The sequence below is a fragment of the Pinus tabuliformis genome, chromosome 6 (genome assembly GCF_031772625.1).
Source record: "Pinus tabuliformis cultivar Carrire ecotype Pingquan chromosome 6, CPIR1, whole genome shotgun sequence".
Taxonomy (NCBI): Eukaryota; Viridiplantae; Streptophyta; class Pinopsida; order Pinales; family Pinaceae; genus Pinus; species Pinus tabuliformis.
This window is the reverse complement of record NC_142292.1, coordinates 311,140,761-311,151,934: the sequence shown is the minus strand read 5'-3', so window position 1 is coordinate 311,151,934 and position 11,174 is coordinate 311,140,761.

Sequence of the window (11,174 nt, the reverse complement as noted above, 5' to 3'; positions counted from 1 at the left end):
TGTAATAGAATCAGAAGAATAACTGCGGTGTATCATCTTCGACACAAGTCCAAGCTCTGACAATACAGGAACAAGACATATCATACAAGGTAGATACTTTAAAATCTTTTCTTCAAACTTGTATGAAGTTGTTACGAGACCAAAGAGCAATAAAAGGACTTCAGGAATTGATAAATTCCTGCACATCTAAAGAAGTACCATGGAGTGAGATGCGCGAAGTTAACAATTTACATAGACATAAGAGAACTGGAAAGGAAATGAGGCTTAGTGCACAAATAGGAGAATATGACATGGACCAAGTTATTTTATATCTGGGATCTAAAGCTAATGTCTTGACAAAGCAAACATGGGAGTTAATGGGTAAACCAAAGTTTCAATGGTCACCTATTCAGCTAAGAATGGTGAATCAACAAAATATTGTTCGTTTAGGAAGATTATTAGGCATTACAGTGGACATTGAACGGGTGCCCACTACCACTAATTTTGAAGTAATAGAAATTATGGATGATAGTAACCCCTATCCTGCATTACTTGGACTAGATTGGGAATTTTCCAACATGGCTATAATCAACTTAAAGAAGAGGCAAATGATATTTGAAAGCAACAATATGAGAGTGATCGTTCCCTTGGATCCATTAGAAGGAGCAAGGTATACTGAACCAGTTAAAGAGGAGTACAACGCAACTGATATAGATAACATCTATCAGATGACAACAAAAGAACAAGATTGTGTTAACCCTACTGAAGGCAAGTTGAGTTGGGAGCATGACAGTTTGTGTGCTTCAGATTCAGAAGAAGAATTGGAAAATTGGCAAAACATGTTACATGAAGTATCTACGAGGCGATGTGCAAGAGTTACTAAAGCAGTTCGTTGTATGACAGTTGAGGTATGTGACTTACCTTTTTATGATGGTTTGGGTGATATAAATACTTTTCTTGAAGAATATGAAGAACAAGTACCAGAGTGTCAAAGATTGTTAGCTCTGGATATATCCCTAAGAGCTACTCCTACTAGATGGTGGGGTACACATAAGAAGAATATAGGAACTTGGCAAGAATGTCAAAGGTTGATATGGATAAGGTTTGGTCAGGTAGAAACAGAGCTGGAAGATAAATATGATTGTCAAGTTGATCCTGTTGGCATTATGATACATATGTTGTACTTAATGGCAACCCACTCATCTCAGATAATAAATTATAATGTAGAGAAAAGTTCACGCACTTATATGCAGAGAAAAGTTTATTTCATGTAGAGAAAAGTTCACGCACTTTTATGCAGAGAAAAGTTTATTTCATGTAGAGAAAAGTTCACGCACTTTTATGCAGAGAAAAGTTTATTTCATGTAGAGAAAAGTTCACGCACTTTTATGCAGAGAAAAGTTTATTTCATGTAGAGAAAAAGTTCACGCACTTTCATGCAAGGAAAAGCGCGTATATGTTGGAGAACTTACCTTTGGTCCATGGTAGTTAGTCCTTGGTATTTGAACCTATGGTTTTGGACCATGGTACCTCGTCAGAAGTGTTGATCCCAAGTATTGGGTTCGTGGTATTGGTTTATTATGGTTTTGGTCCGTGGTATTGCATCCAAAAGTGTTGATCTCACGCACTTTCATGGTTGGTTCATGGTATTAGTCCAACAGTTTTTTGATCCTATGGTTTTGGACCGTGGTATTGTGGAAGGCCTAAGACTATAAAAGAGGAAGGAGATCATTTGGCAAAGCATTATCGAATGAATTGAATATCTAATAAGTGCTAGATCTGAAATATTTGTGATTGGGTTATGGTGCAGATCTGGATCTGAATGAAGGAGGAACCTTAGCGCATAAAGAAGGATAAGTTCTATTGATGGGTCATAATATTTATGCTTGAATAATAATATCTTTGTATGATTTTGATCTGTTATATGAGGCGCATGCTTGATCTATAAATCTGACAACCTGGGTAAATTAGTGTCTGAATATTTGAAAGAAGGAATTATCCTTTATAGATCTGCACGCAGGTTTCAGGTTGTTGAAGTAGCGTATATTTTTAAATTATGATCTAGCTGCCTCTGTCTATTGCTGCAATATTCTGGGTTCAGAATTTGGTGTGTGGTTACTATTACTGTGTTCTGGGTACAGCTGTCAGAGAAGTGTTTACTTGATTCAGTGCTAATTGGGAAAAGGAGATTGTTTGATGCAGATATACTTGATGATTGATTGATGTTCATGGATCCAGTTTGAAAATTTATGAAAAGTGGTCCTTGAAAGAAAAGAAGTAGGGGGTTGTAACTCCCTTCCAGGAGAGAGAGTTGTAGCTCTCTGCAGGTTGCAGCTTGTGTACTGGTAAAGGACTGCACCAGTACAAAATCATTGTAAAAGGAATTTCTAATTGAAAGAAGATAGAGACATATTGCAGCAGGTGGTTTTCACCCACATTGGGTTTCCACCTTATATCTGGTGTTCTTTGGTGTGACTATCTGTTTTTCTTGTTCATGCTCATTATTTTATGGTACTGACATACAATAATTCAAAGTATAAATATATTGAAAAAGAATTAGATAATATTGATTCACCCCCCCTCTCAGTATTATTTCCAACAATTGGTATCAGAGCAGGTCCTTCTGAAGAAGCTTGATCGCTTGAAGGAAGATCTAACATCATGACCAACTACGAGAGGGAAGCATCAATCAGGCCACCGATTTTTGATGGAACAAACTTCGCATATTGGAAGGTAAGAGTTACTGCCTATCTTCAATCTTTGGGTACAAAAGTATGGGACATTATAGAAACAGGGTATACTTTTCCATCAGCTACTCCTACAGATTCAGCTGAGAAGAAGAAATATGAAACAAATGCAAAGGCGGTTAATACTCTTCTAGGATGTCTATCTCAATCTGAATTCGTGAAGGTTATGCAATATAAATCCACAAAAGAAATATGGGACAAGATTGTTTTGAGCTACGAAGGAGATGAACAGGTAAAACGTGCAAAACTTCAAACCCTCGGGATTCAGTATGAGAATCTCAAAATGTATAATGATGAAAGTGTGGCTAACTATTTCCTTCGGGTAGATGAGATTGTTAATTGTAGGAAAAACTTGGGTGAAGAAATAAAAGAGGCTGTTGTGGTTGAAAAAGTCCTAAGATCATTGTCCCCCAAGTTTGAATCTAAAGTGTCTACAATAGAAGAAAAGGAAAATCTACGAACTCTTACTATGTCTCAGCTACACGGAATTCTAACTGCTTATGAAATGAGAAAAGGAGGTCCATCAGACAGGAGAGAAGCTTCTTTTAAGGCTTCAGGCAAAGGAGACTACTATGAATCAAGTCACGTGCCAGAAGAAGAAGAAGAATCAAATTTTGTCAGAAATCTTCAACGGGGTACTGGAAGGTTCAGAGGTAAGCTACCTTTTAAATGTTTTGCTTGTGGAAGAGTAGGTCATTATGCTACCAAATGTCCTCATAAGGATAAGATTGACAAAGGAAAGGAACCTCCCAGATGGAACAAGAAACAGAATGCAAATAAGAAAAGCTACTACACTCATGAAGACAGTGATGGTCTATCAAATAGTGATGAAGATGAACGAGGTAATGACTATAAACTTTTAATGGCATTTGAAGATGATGATTACATGGATGCTATAGATGTGGATAGTTTTTATGAAGAGATTTCTAGACTTAAGACATGTATAGAAGAAAAGAATATGATCATTGATACTCTACAATTTCAAATTGATGAAAAAGAAAAATATCTTGAAAAGTTAGAAGGTGAAATTGTTGGCCTTAGAAAAGAAATTGAGAAAACAAAGGCTATTAATCTTAAGTTTGTCAAAGGATCTGAAACTCTGGATGAGATCATCAATGTACAGCATTCTCCGTTAAACAAGACAGGTCTGGGGTATAATGGAGAAACATCTCAAGCATCCACCTCAAAGAGTTATCTTGATGCAGCAAGAAGGAATGAGCAAAAGCACAGTGGAGATCACCAGGTAAAGCAGGGACGAATTACATCAAGAACTAACAAAGACTACCAGGTAAACCAGGGGCAATCTGTCTTAAGGGTGAACAAAAGCTACAACCAGCCACAGGTAAAATCTTCTCAATTTGCTTCAAGAATGGATGACAATAAGAATTACAATCATTTGGGTGGTAGATTTGATAACCGCAGAAGTTTCTTCAATGGCCAATGTTTCTCTTACCATAACTTTGGTCACAAAGCAGTTTAATGTGTTGCATATAAAACAATCATGACTAGAGAAGCTCAAAAACAAAGAAGTATGATTGGGATTACAAAAAGGACCTATAACAACTTTTCGGCTCTTGAAAATGAAATTGAATGTTCTATTTGTAATAACTTCGGTCATGAAGATTCTGAATGCAGGAGCAGATTTCAGCAGACAAAGGAACAAGCCTCAAGCACCAAAACATGGAGAATAAAGGAACCACAATCAGAAAGATGTGGGATAGCCTTTTATGCAGAGGGACGGGAAAATCTATGGTACATCGACAGTGGATGTTCGAAGCATATGACAGGTGATAAAGAAAAACTTGAATCATATTCTGCTTTAGAAAAGGGAAAGAAAGTTTCTTTTGGAAATGATACTCCAGCAACTATAAAAGGAAAAGGCACAGCTCAGTTAAAAGAAAAGGTCAAAGTTGGAAATGTTTTGTATGTTGATGGCTTGAAGCATAACCTTCTGAGTGTCAGTCAGATGTGCGATCAAGGAACCGAGGTAATATTTCGATCAAATGGATGTAGCGTTCGTGATCTTGATACAAGGAAAACAGTGATCAAAGGTAGAAGAACTCCAAATAATCTATACATATTTGAAGAAGGACAACAACAATGTTATTTGAGCAAGGATGATGAACATTGGTTATGGCACCGGAGGTTGGGGCATCTAAGCTTTTCACAACTAAGGAAGGCATGCAAATATCAGGCAGTTCGTGGTCTTCCAGATATCAAAATTCCAGACAACACTATATGCAAATCATGTCAGTTTGGTAAGCAAACCAGAACCAACTTCCCGAGAAGGAAGGATCAGCCAGCAGGCCTCTTGAACTAGTCCATACAGATGTATGTGGTCCTTTCAGGACGAGGTCACCTCGAGGAGAAGAATACTTGATATTATTCATTGACGATTTCTCCAGGTTTGTTTGGTTAGGACTTTTGAAGCACAAAGACGAAGCATTCGAAAAATTCAAATCCTTCAAAGCCTTGGTTGAAAATGAATCAGGTTACAAAATTAAGTGCCTCAGGTCCGACAGAGGTGGGGAGTTTACCTCAAATGAATTTTTCGATTTCTGTGAAGAACATGGGATAAGAAGGGAATTCTCTACAGCTAGAACTCCTCAGCAAAATGGAGGGGTGGAAAGGATGAAAAGAACAGTCCAACAAATGGCCCGTGCTATGCTTGATGAGTCCGGAACTCCCGCAACTTTCTGGGGTGAAGCTGCATATGCTGCGGTTGTTATTCTCAATAAAAAAAATGTCCGAGTGAACAGCACTCAAACTCCTCATGAACTCTGGTATGGTGAGACTCCTTCGGTAAAACACTTCAAAATCTTTGGGAGCAAATGCTATATTAAGAATACTGATGAACAACTTGGAAAACTTGAACCTAGAGCAGATGAAGGCATTCTTCTTGGTTATTCTCCACACAGCAAAGCATATAAGTGCTACAATAAAAGACTTGGAAGAATTTTTGACAGCATTGATGTAGTGGTTGATGAAAAAGGATACATTCCTAGGCAAGTAAATCATGAAAATATCGAAGAAGATGAAGACTACCCTCAAAGACAGAATGATGAAGAAGAAGAACCTCAAGAAGCACCAAAGGAACAGATAAGGGTAGAAGAGAAGACTCCATCCAGGTACGTTCAGAAGAATCATCCAGAATCTCCGATTTTGGGGCAAAAAGAAGCAGGTGTACAAACAAGAAGAACAATTGCAGAAGCTTCAAGCTATTTGGCATTACTCTCATCCACTGAACCACAAAATGTAAAAGAGGCATGCAAAGATGAATGTTGGGTCAAAGCAATGGATGATGAACTTGAGCAGATCGAAAAGAAAAACACTTGGGAGTTGGTTCCTAGACCAAAGGATAAGAATGTTATAGGGACAAAATGGGTCTTCAAAAATAAGTTGAATGAAAATGGGGAAGTAATTAGAAACAAGGCCAGACTTGTTTGTAAAGGGTATGCGCAGCAAGAAGGAATAGATTTTGAAGAAACTTTTGCTCCTGTTGCAAGACTTGAGGCCATCCTAATGTTCCTTGCTCTCTCAAGCTTTCAAAAGTTCAAAGTATTTCAAATGGACGTGAAATCAGCCTTTTTGAATGGAGACTTAGAAGAAGAAGTATACATTGAGCAGCCAGATGGTTTCATTCTTGGAAATGATCCAAATCTTGTATGCATATTGAAAAAGGCTCTCTATGGTCTTAAACAAGCTCCAAGGGCTTGGTACTATCGTTTGGACAAATATCTTCATCAACAACGTTTTTCAAAAGGATCAGCAGATAGTAATCTTTATATAAAAATTGAAAATGACAAATTGCTAATACTTGTTGTGTATGTAGATGACATTATCTTTGGCAGCAATGAAGAATCTATGAGTCAAAGCTTTGCCTTGGTGATGCAGAAAGAATTCGAAATGTCCTTGCTTGGAGAATTGACATATTTTCTTGGTTTGCAAATCCAACAAAATGAAGGAGGGATCTTCTTGTCTCAAACCAAGTATCTCAAGCAGATTTTGAAGAAATATGGTATGGAAGAAGCAAAACCAGTATGTACACCCATGGTCACAGGATGTAACCTCAGTGCAAATGATGAATCAGCAGCAGTGCATCAACCAACTTACAGATCTATGATTGGAAGTCTACTTTATTTGACAGGTACCCGACCAGACATCATGCATGCAGTGGGAATAGTTGGAAGATTTCAGGCAAATCCAAAGGAAACTCATCTTCAGGCAGTGAAGAGAATCTTCAAATATCTTCAAGGGACTCAAAACTATGGCTTATGGTATCCTAGAGATACAGATCTCACACTTCATGCTTATACAGATGTAGATTGGGCCGGAAGCGTGGATGACAGGAAGAGCACAAGTGGTGGTGCATTCTTTATGGGTTCCAGATTAGTATCTTGGTTCAGCAAGAAACAGAATTCGATTGCCTTGTCTACAGCTGAAGCAGAATATGTTGCTGCTGCATCTTGTTGCACTCAACTCCTTTGGATGATGCAGACCTTGCAGGATTTTCAAATCACTTGTACACCACCCATCTCCATCTTATGTGATAATACAAGTGCAATCATCATTTCAAAGAACCCAGTGATGCATTCAAAAACCAAGCACATACCAATCAAGTATCACTTTCTCTGGGAACAAGTGCTTGAACAAAAGGTCAAGTTGGAGTATGTTCCTTCTAAGGAACAGGTTGCTGATATACTCACCAAACCATTGCCTAGGGAGACCTTTGAATACCTCAGGCAAAAGCTGGGGGTTGTTGATGCATCATCTTGTTGTTGAATCTCTTCTGATTGTTGGTTGTACGCAAGGTTCATCTGAAGTATATGCGTACATGTCCTGGGTTGCGGATTGGTCAAAGATCAAATGGCACAGGTTCAGGGGGAGCATATCATGCATTGTTGGCATTATGGAGGAAGTACAGAAGGAGATCATGCATGTTGGTCTGAATATTGCTGCAATAAGTCTCTATCTCTTTCATGGTCATGGATTATGGTTCTTCTTTGCAGATCTGGTTTATAGTCAGGGGGAGCATGTTCTTAGGGGGAGCATAACCCTTTGCCCTTGATGTCAAAGGGGGAGAGTGATTGGTTGTTGTTGCCATAAAGTCCAAAGGGGGAGATTGTTGGCATTATGATACATATGTTGTACTTGATGGCAACCACTCATCTCAGATAATAAATTATAATGTAGAGAAAAGTTCACGCACTTATATGCAGAGAAAAGTTTATTTCATGTAGAGAAAAGTTCACGCACTTTTATGCAGAGAAAATTTTATTTCATGTAGAGAAAAGTTCACGCACTTTTATGCAGAGAAAAGTTTATTTCATGTAGAGAAAAGTTCACGCACTTTTATGCAGAGAAAAGTTTATTTCATGTAGAGAAAAAGTTCACGCACTTTCATGCAAGGAAAAGCGCGTATATGTTAGAGAACTTACCTTTGGTCCATGGTAGTTAGTCCTTGGTATTTGAACCTATGGTTTTGGACCATGGTACCTCGTCAGAAGTGTTGATCCCAAGTATTGGGTTCGTGGTATTGGTTTATTATGGTTTTGGTCCGTGGTATTGCATCCAAAAGTGTTGATCTCACGCACTTTCATGGTTGGTTCATGGTATTAGTCCAACAGTTTTTTGATCCTATGGTTTTGGACCGTGGTATTGTGGAAGGCCTAAGACTATAAAAGAGGAAGGAGATCATTTGGCAAAGCATTATCGAATGAATTGAATATCTAATAAGTGCTAGATCTGAAATATTTGTGATTGGGTTATGGTGCAGATCTGGATCTGAATGAAGGAGGAACCTTAGCGCATAAAGAAGGATAAGTTCTATTGATGGGTCATAATCTTTATGCTTGAATAATAGTATCTTTGTATGATTTTGATCTGTTATATGAGGCGCATGCTTGATCTATAAATCTGACAACCTGGGTAAATTAGTGTTTGAATATTTGAAAGAAGGAATTATCCTTTATAGATCTGCACGCAGGTTTCAGGTTGTTGAAGTAGCGTATATCTTTAAATTATGATCTAGCTGCCTCTGTCTATTGCTGCAGTATTCTGGGTTCAGAATTTGGTGTGTGGTTACTGTTACTGTGTTCTGGGTACAGCTGTCAGAGAAGTGTTTACTTGATTCAGTGCTAATTGGGAAAAGGAGATTGTTTGATGCAGATATACTTGATGATTGATTGATGTTCATGGATCCAGTTTGAAAATTTATGAAAAGTGGTCCTTGAAAGAAAAGAAGTAGGGGGTTGTAACTCCCTTCCAGGAGAGAGAGTTGTAGCTCTCTGCAGGTTGCAGCCTGCGTACTGGTAAAGGACTGCACCAGTACAAAATCATTGTAAAAGGAATTTCTAATTGAAAGAAGATAGAGACATATTGCAGCAGGTGGTTTTCACCCACATTGGGTTTCCACCTTATATCTGGTGTTCTTTGGTGTGACTATCTGTTTTTCTTGTTCATGCTCATTATTTTATGGTACTGACATACAATAATTCAAAGTATAAATATATTGAAAAAGAATTAGATAATATTGATTCACCCCCCCTCTTAGTATTATTTCCAACAGATCCTAGAGAGCACATCCAGTTTTGCATGACAACATGGAAGGAGATTCCACGAGAAGAATGGGTGCATGGGTTCATCCATACATTGGAGACAATTCCTCAAAACTGGTACCTGGAAACAGAACTTCGACATGGTACTATGAACTGGGCAGAGATGGTTGATGGGTTTATATTGACATTTAGCTTTGAAGATGATTGTCCATATATAGATTCAACCCTTCAGATAGTTAAAAATAAGATTTTTGAGAATGAAATTCCACTCACTTGGCAGCCTGATTGGGTTGTGCAGCTACAAAATGTACTGGAATGCTACAACATCACTGCAGAAGAAGATGAAGACCCTCGCAATATTGACATAGCAGAATCTGAAGGCTACCACAAAGTGAATGGACCTGAGTTAGAAATGCATGATATAACAAAGCCATTGAAGAAAAAGAAGGTGAATATAGGATCAGAAGAGGAGCTGAAGTTTACAACGATAGGAGATTATTGGGATGAAGAAACAATCAACAAAGTGACAAATCTTTTGCATGAATACCAGGAGTTATTTCCCAATAAGTTTTCATATATGAAGGGCATAGTAGGAGATTTAGGAGTTATGAATATTCCTCTAAATCTTGATTTGAAGCCAATCAAGCAAAGGCCTTATAGACTGAATCCCAAGTACAAAGAAAAAGTGAAGAGGGAACTTGACAAAATGATAGTTGTTGGAATCATTGAACATGTGGATGAATCAAAGTGGGTAAGCCCTATGGTGGTACAAGAAAATAAAACACAAGGAGAAATCAGGATTTGTGTTGACTTAAGGAAGTTAAATGATGCATGTCTACATGACCCATTCCCTACTCCTTTCACTGATGAAGTATTGGACAATGTAGGAGGTGAGGAAGCCTATTCATTTACAGATGGGTTTTCAAGATACCATTGTATTAGAATTTCACCAGAGGATCGACATAAGACCAACTTCGCTACATAATGGGATTCATATCAATATATAGTGATGCCTTTTGGACTGAAGAATGCCCCTGCCATATTTTCAAGAGTGGTGGTTGCAGCTTTCAAAGAATATATTCACAAGTTTTTAGAAGTATACTTCGATGATTGGACAGTATTTGGGTTATTGAAGAAACATGTTGTGAGCTTAAGACTGATGCTCGACACATGCAGGTAGTATCAGATTTCTCTGAATATCAAGAAGTGCATATTCTGTGTACCTTTTGGTATATTGCAGTGACATATTGTTTGCAAGCAAGGATTGATGGTGGATCCCACGAAGATTGCTATTATTGTGAATTTACTTCCATCAGAGACAGTGAGACATCTTCGCACCACATTGGGACATACAAGATATTACAAAAAAAATATCAAAGGATATGCACAGATCACTGCACCTATGGAAAAACTTTTGAAGAAGGATGTAACATTCCTATGGAATGAATAATTCTAAAAGAGCCTCGACACACTAAAATAAAATATGGTAACTTATCCTATACTGGTATTCCCATATTGGAATAAGGAATTTCATGTTCATGTGGATGCTTCATGCATAGATTTAGGAGTGGTATTGGCACAACCTGGTGCAGGAGAAATCGATCACCCTATAGATTTTGCAAGCAGGAAACTGTCTAAAGCAGAGAAGAACTATACAACTACAGAAAGGGAAGGACTGGCTATGGTATATGCTTTACAGAATTTTAGACATTATTTGTTGGGATCACATTTCAAGATGTTTACAAATCACTCTGCACTAAAGTATTTGGTCAATAAGCTTGTTTTAGGAGGAAAATTTTGTAGATGGCTATTATTATTTTAGGAGTATGACTTTGAAGTTGTTTTTAATCTAGGAAGACTAAATGTTGGACCTAATCATTTGTCAAGGTTG